Below are 9,821 nucleotides of genomic sequence, written 5' to 3'. Positions count from 1 at the left end.
AACATTATGGGTGAGAGAGTAAATCGGTATAGCCACTCAAGAAGACAATTTAACAATTCAGTAATATCTATTAAAACTCAAGATAAGCAAGCCCTATGATTCATAAAATTGTACTTGTTTGTTTCTATGCTGGATAAAAGCTCAGTGTGTGCCTAGGAAGGCTGAATCAAAGACATTTATTTCTGCATTGTTCATATTACTGAAAAATAACCACCTCAGTGTTCATCCTAAGGGATTTAATTAATTTTGGTCTATTCCATAGGCCTAAATGTATTAACATGAATTTAAGCCTAGGATGCATTATGAGAAGGTAGAAGATGGAAGTGAGGTGGAGACCACCCTTCTGCTCCTTATGCCTGCAAGCACAGTGATGGCCATATTTGCATTTTTTTGCCCAATATCTGGTCACCAGTCTTCATACACACTGAGGGGCAAGATAGAGGGCGTCTGATTGCTGGCATGAATCATGGTTGCAGTAGTGAAGTCCTGAAGCAACATTGTGCTGGGAGATTCCTGATTTCCAAACTAACTAACCATGGCAGAGATAATAGTCCCGTTGGCAGGCCAATAGTGCAATGTTCTTCTGGGAGTCCTTCATAGAAACCAAACCTAAAGATTGTTTTTCTAAATCATCCAATACTTTTAGAAGCATCCACTTTCCTGTATTATATCCCTTTTTCTTAAACTACATAGAGAGATTTCTGTTACCTGCAACTGAACCTTGACAGATAAAGTAGTTGATTCCACACAAGTGGCAATGGGTAACAGATTTTCAAGGTTGAGAATCTGAGATTGTTTACATTTCACTTATACAACCACTTTTGAGTGGTTGACCATCTGGGTGGCATTCAAGGATAGGATACTGATAATCTAAGGACACAAATTATTACCTGTGTTTATTTGGAATAAAATGCTCATTGAAGGTGTGGTAGTGTTGGCAAATCAAGTGGTGACTGCTTTTATATAATACATATGTCATGTGAAACACAAGGATTGTGGGATGGAATGGTCACTTCCAAAAACCCCAGTGAACATTCTTTATTAAAGAATTAGGGTTTTAAATTCTTAGAACCAAGAATGATCAGAGAATTAGGAAGTTTATGACTGTCCTAACAAATCTATCTCTAATGACCACAATGTAATAGTCAAAACTTAAAGGTAGAAACAAACTTTCAAATTACAATGAAGTTTTAATCTCTTATCTGAAGGTTGTGAAAGCTAAGACATTGGAAAAAAGGAAAAACCTCAAGAAATAGAATTATCAAATTTTGTCAGATATGGGAGATAGAGAATTTCTCTAATCCCTACATCCCACTGAGCCTCCTTCATTCTGTCTAATGAAATGAGTCATTCCCAGCTGGAAGACATGGACTGGTCTCACTGGGGATAGCTACTTGCAAGAGAATCCCACTTCTCTTGGAGCCTTGTCCCTCCATCTATCATGGCCTCCACATCTAAATGACAGTGAGACCTCAGCATTCCTCAGAAGTCCAATTGGAAAGTCAAACTTGGAAGGAAAAGATTATTCTCTAAAGGAATTGTAAAGATTTATTCATTTATATCAGAAGAAAAACTGGAGAATACATGCAGAAATGAATTCTAAAGTTTTTAGAAAAGGAGTGAAAATATACAATCTTGCTTCATGCTGAATGTATCAACGTGTACACCTGAAATCTTGATTCTTAATTCAGTGCTAATTAAAGAAGCCAGAAATATCTCTGTGTAGACAGTTAATCAAAACCTGGCTCCAATGGCAAATATAATGCTTTAGTTAGGGAGGAAAATCTTCCTCCGTCCTATGATCCTTCTAGCTGGACTTAGAATCAAATTGACATGAGACAGATGAACAGGAGAAAATCAAATTTAATAGGCATATGTACAGACAGACATGAAATTCCAAAGACTATGAGGCAATATGAAACTTATATGAGCTAAGGAGAGGGGTAGGATCAGAGGATACAAAGGAGAGAAAAGCCATTAGCAGGAAAGTGAAAAGAGGTGTTTGGAAAAATAAAGGTTATCCTATTATGCAGATACGTTCCTTATTTGTAAAGGGGAGTCTCTGTTAATAGCTCTCTACCTGGTACAAGCGCTCCCGTTCCGATGTAAATTTAAGGAGTTGAACGGGAGGGAGAGAGCTTTTCCTGAATCTGTTGGGTTTTGATTACTTTTAACTCAAAATAATTTTTATGCCAAAGTAGTCCATCTTGGGTAGTCTGCCCTTGGCCCTTTCACTTTACACATGTTAACTCATTTATTCTTCTTAATAATTCTATAAGGAACTCACAACTATAATCCTGTGAGATAGAGATTAAATATTTTAACTTATATAATACAGCCAGCAACAATCAGAGATAGGACTTAACCATTACTCAAAAAGAATACACCAATTCTACTGAAGATTCTTTCCCACATTTTCCCCACAGTATCCCATCTATAGAGCTGTCCAGAAAGACACATATTATAAGCATTAGTAAAAGTAAATAATCCTTTTCACCTTTTTTCCAAGTAAAGTCACCCAAATGAATGTAAAACAACAACAACAACAACAATAACAACAACAAACAGGTGAACAATAATGACGACATAAAAATCGGAACATAAAATAATAAAAAAGGAAATATAGGGATGCCTGGGTGGCTCAGTCAGTTAAGCGTCAACTTCAGCTCAGGTTATGATCTCATGGTCCGTGGGTTGGAGCCCTGTGTTGAGTTCTGTGCTGACAGCTTGGAGGTTGGAACCTGCTTTGGATTCTGTGTCTCCCTCTCTCTCCACCCCTCCCCCGCCCCCACACACACTCTGTTTCTCTCTCTCCCTCAAAAATAAATAAACATTAAAAAATTTTTTAAATAAAAAATGAAATATATATAAAGAAGAGGAGCCAAAATCATAGAAAGGTATAGGTAAGACAACAAAGGTAAAGTAGATGAATAAAAAAAATTCTTTAATACCCTTTCCTTTAAAATGAAAATATGACTATATAAATTAAAAGCTCAGTCTCCAGGCAGAAAAATTATGGTAAGATCCCTCTACCCTTTCCTTTTGAAAGTAAATCGGGGTTCACTACCTGTTAGGGTCATAAAATCATATTAAAGTAGGCAAGGACCTCAGAAGTCATCTAATCCAAACCCCACCGTTGCTTTGATGCTTGATATTCTGAAGTGTTACATAACGAGCTTTCTAACTCATTTTCACTAACCTGTTTTCATGTGTTATCAAATAATGTGTGAGTGGGCCAGGGAATTCTCAGAGATTGTAAGCAAATAAGAAGTTCCATGTTCTCCTATCATTGTGTAAGGCCCCAAATAATTGATGATATTTTTCAGATTAAGATCTTAAGATCAATGTCATAATTTTATTTTATATTTAAGTTATATATGTATGTATGTATTTACTTATTTATTTTTAAGAGGGAGAGAGACACAGAGAGAGAGAGAGAGCATGTGTGTGCATGCACAGGAGGGGCAGAGAAAGCAAGCAAGAGAGAATCCCATGAATCATGAGATCACGACCTAAGCCGAAACCAAGAGTTGGATGCTTAACCAACTGAACCACCCAGGTGTCCCAATGTCATAAATTTAAAATGAAGAAATTACCCTGTCTTGATGTTGGAGGAAAAACAGCAGCCTGGAAATTATCTTCCTAGACAATATGGACAATGGTATAAAATGTCTAAGAAAAAATTAGCCATTTTATTGCAATGAAAATATTTGAACCTTATGCATTTGGTGACCAGAGAAAGGAAGCAGCATCCTTTTTAGCCAAAGAGCAAATTGTTTAAATGTCTGCTAACTTAGTCATATTGGTTTATAGCGGTTTTTTTTTTATCAAAACAGATTCCAGAGTTAATTTTGACATGTTTATGCCTGCTAATTGAGAAGATGTCACTTTTTTCTTAAGACTGCTCATTTTGTTTACATATCCAGCTGGCACTTAGCATTGCCTTTACCACTCTCATCTTTCACTTTCCAGATCTTGTCTCATTTCTGTGTAGTTTACAGTCCAATTAGTTATAACTAACAGATTGCTTGGAACCAGTCTTATGAAAATGTGATTATATATGGTGCCTTAGCAATATTCTCTAAATTTGACAAGAATATACTACTCAGTTGAAGGAATCATGTATTTACATATAAAGGGATGATCGCCATAAAACCATGATTAATATAATCATCAAATTATACTTGGTCTTTTTTGTAAAGATGTCAATTAGAATTTTAAATGATTAAATGAGAATTTTAACCTGGATTACTGAATAGTGGGGAAAATGGGTAGCTGCACTGAGTCATGTATATTAAGGACTTGTGTCCTTTTCTAAAAATATAGAATAAAAATGTATTTAGAAATATATCTAAGAGAAAATAGTTTTCAAAAATCATAAGCGATACTATGAAAAAAATTTATGTCAAAATTTAGATGAAAGGATGGTTTTCTAAAACTGACTCAAGAAAGAAAAAATCCAATAAACCGAAAAAAAAAAACATTAAAGAAAATAAAAGTCACCTTACCCCAAGGGAATCAGATCTAAGTAACTTCAAAGATGACTTTGAACAAAGTTTCAAGAAATGGGTAATTCTTATATCATAAATATGTTTCAAAAAATGGGAACATTGGAAAATCTATTAAAATAAACTTCATGCCAAAGGCAGACATGGAGAGTCCAAGAAAAGGAAGTTATGGACCAATTCACCTATGAACATAGATGTACAGATATTAAATAAAATACTAAAAAACTGATTTTGGTAGTACATAAAAAAACACATTTTAATTAATAGAGTTTATCCCAGGAATTCTTACATAATTCAACATGAAATGTCTAATTATTATTCACTATATTAGCAGAAAGAGATAAGACATATGATCTCTTAATATATGCATTCATCAATAAATGGAGAGAATCATTCAGATAAACATTCATAATAAAAACACTGTACCCTAAAAGTAGAATGGAACTTCCTTCCTCTTCTTTCTTCCTTCACTCAAAGTGATGAAACTTTAGAATTATTCACAATATATCAGGAACAAGATAAGAATGTCTGCTACTATGGCTTCTCTTTAACAGTATGCTATTTTTTAAAAATCCTTCATAATTTGAAAGCAAAAGACAAAATTCTTTTCTTTGTTGATGATATCTACATAGAAAATCCAATAGATTTCATAGAAATCCATAAAAAGTAGAAATCCATAAAAAATACTAAATTTATATAAGGAATTAGCACAGTTTCTAGATAAATTATCAATGCTTAAAAACAAATAGCATAACTAAAACCAGTGATAATAATAGAAAATGAGGTAGAAAAAAATTTGTATCAGGAACAAAAATACAATATTCCCAGGAACAAATCCAATAAACATGTACAAAATTTTTTGAAGAAACGCTTAAATAAAATTATTGAAGAACACTATCTACCCAAATAAGTAGAGATCTATGCTATGTTCCTACATAATAAAATTTAAGGATATCAACTCTCTCCCAAATGAACCTATAAAATTAATGCAATTTCAGTAAGTTTTGGTTCTTGTGGGTAAAACTTGACAAGATGATCTAAAAACTCACATGGAAAGGCATAAACAAGAACAACTAAAAACAGATTTTAAAAACAGAGATGAGGGGTTACAGGGAGGCTCAGTCACTTAAACCAACTTTTGGTTTCAGCTCAGGTGAGGATCTTATGGGTCCCGGCTTTGAACCTGTTGTCAGGCTCTGCACTAACAGTGCAAAGCCTGCTTGGGATTCTCTCTCTCCCTCTCTCTCTCTCTGCCCCTCCCCCTCTTGTGCATGCTCTCTCTCTCTCTCTCTCTCTTTCAAAATAAACTAAAAACAAATAAAAACAAAGATGAAAAGACTTATATAAGATATTAAAAACTGTCATGGACACCTAGTGATTTAAACAGTGATAAAAGGCAGACAAATAGACAAATAGATGAATAAAACAGAATACAGATTCCCAAATAGACTTATGCATAAATGAAATCTCAATTTTGACAAAGGTCCAATGATAATCAATGGGAAAAAATAGGATATTCAAAAATTTAAGTGGTTAACCATGTAGAAAAAAAATAGTAGATAACTCACATCATATGCAAAAATAAATTCTAGACAGATTTTAGACAATATTAAAAGCAAACTTTAAAGTTAAAAAAATACATAATTGAGTATCTCTATGACTGAGGGTTAAGGAAGTATTTTCTAAACAAGATACAGAAAACACAAACCATGAAGGAAAATCTACATAAATGACTAGATTAAAATTTAAAACACTTTTTCAATAAAAGACATCATAAGAAAAGTTTAAATAATCCTTGGTTTAAAAAAGCTATTTTAAAGTATATATATGTGTGTGTTTGTTAAAGGAACATTATTCAATATATAACAAAACAACACCTTATAAACTCTTACTTATATTTTTAAAAAAGAAAACCATACAATAAAAAAAAAGCAAAGTATATACAAAAGAAGTTTACATAAAATGAAATTCAAATAATCAGTAAACCTATGCATGCAACTGTGGCAAACTATTTGTTGGATTGCAAATAGAATGAATTCTCAGACATTGACAGTTCTTGACACAATCTCAAGAGCTAATAAAACAAACACAAAAAATTCAATGAGAACATAAAAGATTTGAATAAAACAACTAACCAATGTGATTTAATTCACAGATAAAGAGCATTATATTCAATAATTGAAGAAATAAATACAAAAAGTAGACATTATTTTAAAGTTTATTCTGGGCCATAAAGCAAATCTCCACAAATTTCAAAGAACTGAAATCAGGGATGCCTGGGTGGTTCAGTCGGTTCAGCGTCGGACTACTGATTTTGGCTCAGGTCAATATCTCACTGTGGTAAGATGGAGCCCTGTGGGGCTCTGTGCTGAGCACGGACCCTGCTTGGAATTCTTTTTTTCCTTCTCCTTCTACCCCTCGCCTTCCCTGTTCATTCTCTCTCTCTCTCTCTCTCTCTCTTTCAAAAGAGAGAGAGAGAGAGAGGAAAAAAAAAAAACAACAACAGAAAAACCAAAGAACTGAAATCATAAGTGTGTGTCCCCTGACCAACATGGAATTAAATTATAGAGTGGAATTAAAAATAACTAGAAAAATCTTGAAATGTTTGGAAATTAGGCAACATGCTTTTAAATAAACAAAAGATTTAAGAAGAAATCACAAGACACAATAGAAAACATACAGAACTGAATGATAATAAAAAAACAACATATCAAAATTGGTGGGATGCAGCAAAAACAATGCTTAGAGGGATATATATTGCTTTAAATACAAATAAGAACAGAAAAAAGATTTAAAATCAATGACTTACACTTCTAACCCAAGAATCTGGAAAAGGGGAACAAGTGAAAGGAAATAGAAGGATAAAAGTAATAAAATTATGTGGAGAAATTGATAAAGTAGAAAAATTAACAAAGCTTTGGCTTTAGTTCTTTGTACACATTAATAACACTGATTAACACTTAACAAGAGAGAAGGAACACAAATTGCTAATATGAGGAATAAACAGAGGACATCCATGCAGATCGGATGCACATCAAAAGGATAATAAGAGGATATTATAAACAACTTTATGCCAAAAAACTTGAAAAATACAGTGCTCAAATCTTGAAAAATAGAATTTACCAAAAAATGACCCAGAAGAAATGAAACACCTGTACATGCATACATCTTAAAAAAAAATCAAATCCATTATTAAAAATATTTTCTCATAAGAATTCCAGGTGTAGTACTTGCTGTGGCAGTGCCTATACTAAAACTGGAGTGATACAGAGGAGATTGGCATGGCTCCTGAGCAAGGATAACACACAAAACTCCAAGTGTGGATGATTTCACTGGTGAATTCTTCCTACTAGCAAAAGTAATGCCAATCTTACAAAAATTCTCCCAAAGAAGAGCAAAACACTCAACTCACCAACTCCTAACTCATTTATGACCCAGCAAAACTCTGATACTAAAATCTAAAAAGAACTAAGAAAGGAAAATATGAGCCTATATTTCTTATGAATACAAATATGAATATATTAAGTAAAACCTTAGCCAACAGAATCTAATTTTATATAAAAAATACATCAAAACTAAGTGAAATTTACCTGAAAAAATCAACCAATATAGTTCACCTAGTAAATGAACAAGGGAGATAAGCCATATGATTATTTCAATAAATACAGAAAACGTATTTGATCATATTCACCATACATTTATTATTTAAAAGGAAAATGCTCAACACACTAGAAGTAACCAAGAATTTCATCAACCTGATAAAAGGTATCTACAAAATAAAATTTAATGGCTAACATAATGTGGTAAAATATTGACCACTCCACCCCCTAACTCCTAAGCATGGCAAGAAGACAAGATTTCTACAACTACCAGTTCTTTCCAAAATTGGAAGTCTTCACTAGGTCAAGGAAGCAATAAAAAATATTTTCAAGAATAAAAGATTGAAAAATAAATATTATTATTCACAGATGATATAATTGTACATATAGCATGTTCAAAATAATTTACAAATGATTAGAAATTGTAAGTGAATTTAGGAAGGTTGCTAAATACAAGGTAAATATACCCTGTTTTGTGTTTACTCCCAGAGGTAGGCTATAACCCTTCCTAATTCATAGGTAGAATGTTGAGGCTGATGACAATCCAGAGACCTAGAGAATTTGAAAGAAAGTTTATTGTTATAACAAGGGACTCCTAGGGAGAGCGGAAAGGGCATAAGCAGGTCCAGGCAGTCTTCAGCAGAGCAGAGAGAGTGGGTTGGGCCTTAGAGTGTCAAGGGGGCAGGACTGGAGAGAAGTCCCTGAGGGTGGACTGGGAATTTGCCAAGTGTGAATTTCCCATATGTCCCAAAGGAGCTCACTTGGACTTTCTTATCAATTATGCCCAGATATGGAACAGAAGAGAAAAAGGAAGTTGGGCTTATAAGAAGTCAGAAGTCAAACATCAAAACATGGAGTCAGACTCTTATATAACCCAAATCAATTGTATTTCTTTATACAAGTAAAAACAAAAACAAAGCAATTGATAAGTGAAATTTCAAAGGACTGCTATTTATTGGAGCATCAGAATGCATCAGATACCTAGAATAAATCTAATGAAAACAACTGAAAGATCTTTATGCAGTGAAAACTACTAAACATTGCTGAGGAAAGTGAAAGATTTTAATAAATAGAAGAATATGCTATGTTAGTGGACTGAAAGATTCAATGTTGTTAAGATGTGGATTCTCCCCCATATTGATCTATAGGTTTAGTGTAATTGCTATAAAAATCCCAAGAGTCCTTTTGTGGAGATGAAAAACCCACTGATGAGTATGCAGTCTGAGCCAGAGGACTGAGCTGGGTGATTAGAATGGCAGGCATTATCAAGCTAAAATTACCTTGATGAATTTATTCCATGCTGGGAAAAAGAATTTCCAGAAGGAAAAAATACTCTTGTTTGTATCAGAGCCCACTTCCTTCTCTAGACACTGTTGAGGATGCTATACCCATGTTTGCCTCTTGTTTCCTTCATGGTTCCAATCTCCCACCTGACATATCTCTTTGAAAATCAGTGTATTACACTCTGCAAACTTGGTGCCAATTATGTCATATTGAATTACAACTAATAGTTTAACCTTCTCCCCATACCCGATCTTATTAGCAGGAAAAGAGTCTCTCCTCCAAACTTTTCCTTTTCCCACCCATTTCCAGATTGTCTAAAAACTTTGGGGCTCACTCATTCCATGTATATAATCCTGCTTCCAAAAACAATGCAAGGCACGGAGATAGCTAGAGGTCATCATTGCTGTTGCTTCTGGTTGCCATGTGGTGT

General features: G+C 33.8%; 1 non-coding gene across 1 annotated transcript; it reads left to right on the top strand.

Annotated features, from left to right (window-relative positions):
- The first annotated feature begins 7,734 nt into the window (after positions 1-7,734).
- LOC122225713 lies at positions 7,735-7,840 on the top strand. Its single transcript, XR_006205321.1, has one exon. It is a non-coding gene; the product is annotated as a U6 spliceosomal RNA (small nuclear RNA).
- Positions 7,841-9,821: the final 1,981 nt, after the last annotated feature.

This window comes from Panthera leo, chromosome B4, assembly GCF_018350215.1.
Source record: "Panthera leo isolate Ple1 chromosome B4, P.leo_Ple1_pat1.1, whole genome shotgun sequence".
NCBI lineage: Eukaryota > Metazoa > Chordata > Mammalia > Carnivora > Felidae > Panthera > Panthera leo.
This window is presented reverse-complemented; position numbering and strand designations above follow the sequence as displayed.